We start from the raw sequence: 1,735 nt of genomic DNA on the forward strand, positions 1-1,735 counted from the left end.
TTTACTCACTATCTACACACACATTGTTCTGTCACGTTGTCACCCTCTTTTATATACCAGACTATCCTATATCTAGTAAATGCTGGACCATTCGCCAAGGTACAGGATAGTTCTAGAAAGCAGAGGGCGTGAGAATAGTCACGTGATCTCGCTGACGCAACAGTACCCTTCAGTGTGGAATGCCTTCTTTATGTCGAGAAAGCAGACGACAATATATTTGTTTTTGTTAAAGCTGTCTGTTATGGTTTCAGTTAATCTAATTGAATGATCTGTAGTTTGCCAAAATTTTCTGAAACAATTTCATACTTCTGATAATTTTGATACAACTTCTAGAAAAGTGGCGAGTCTGTTGCTTATTGTTACATATCTGCTCGTTTGATAATTTCCGGTATAATTTCTTTCTGAGGAACTTCAGTGATACAATTCCTTTCTTAATTTAAACTAGTTTCTTCTTCCTCGATACAACTTTGTAATACACAGAATTTCCAATCAGTACCTTAAACTTAACTACTTTTATAACACACGCTATAAATCACAGTGGTTCACACACTTTACTTACGGTGCCTACTGTTTCTATCTGCTTGTTTGATAATTTCCGGTAAAAATTCTTTTCGAGAAACTTCTACGATACAAGTCCCTTCTTGATTAAAACTAGTTTATTCTTCCTCGATACAACTTTGTAATACACAGAATTTCCAATCAGTACCTTAAACTTAACTATTTTTATAACACACGCTATAAATCACAGTGGTTCACACACTTTACTTACAGTGCCTACTGTTAGTATCTGCTTGTTTGATAATTTCCGGTAAAGATTCTTTTCGAGAAACTTCTACGATACAAGTCCCTTTGTTGATTAAAACTAGTTTATTCTTTCTCGATACAACTTTGTAATACACAGAATTTCCACAGTCACTTTAAACTTAACTTCTTATGTAACACATGCTATAAATCACAGTGATTCACACACTTTACTTACAGTGCCTACTATTCGCTTGACTAAATTATCTATATCTATCTCTCTATGCAATTGCGCTGGTTTTTCTCGCCAGGCTTATATACTAAAAAAGAGGGCGCCTCGAACAAACTCGGGCCTCCCCAATAATTCATGATCCTTCCAGAAACTCCAGCGTCACGCTACTTCCGCTGTCGTAACACTGCCCCTTCCTTAGTATTGTTCTTCCTGAACAATAGCCACTTACATTAAACCAATAGATCATTAATAATAACTTAATTAAATGTACAGAATTTACAAACACAAAATTAAAATACAACAAAGTATCTTAATTTTACAGGACGTTTCTTCTTCCGTACTGGTCTCCATCTCATTGGCTTCTGCTTCACGTGGGATTCATCTGCTCCATCAGGAAATGTCCCATTATCGGTAGCAGCCACATTAGTGGTAGTAATTTCATTAACGGCTTCACTGTTTTCCCTCTCAAAACCGGGTAGAGTTTCTTCTACAACAGCGTCTTTTTCAGGTGACACGTCTTCAGCAGCATCGTTTGTTCGGTTTTTCATTTCATTCCAATTTAAATGTCCTGGACCGTGATAATTCCAAAGCCTGTTGGCATGTACCACCTTTGGCTTACCTCGCTGACATTTTATTCAAAAAGTCACGTCTGAGAGACGATCCACTATGTCATATGGGCCTTTCTATGGAGAAGACAACTTATGAGACTTCCCTTTGGTCTTCCTTGGATTATATAACTACACCTTGTCTCCTGGTACAAAT

Source organism: Limulus polyphemus, unplaced genomic scaffold (assembly GCF_000517525.1).
Source record: "Limulus polyphemus unplaced genomic scaffold, Limulus_polyphemus-2.1.2 Scaffold299, whole genome shotgun sequence".
NCBI classification, from domain to species: Eukaryota; Metazoa; Arthropoda; class Merostomata; order Xiphosura; family Limulidae; genus Limulus; species Limulus polyphemus.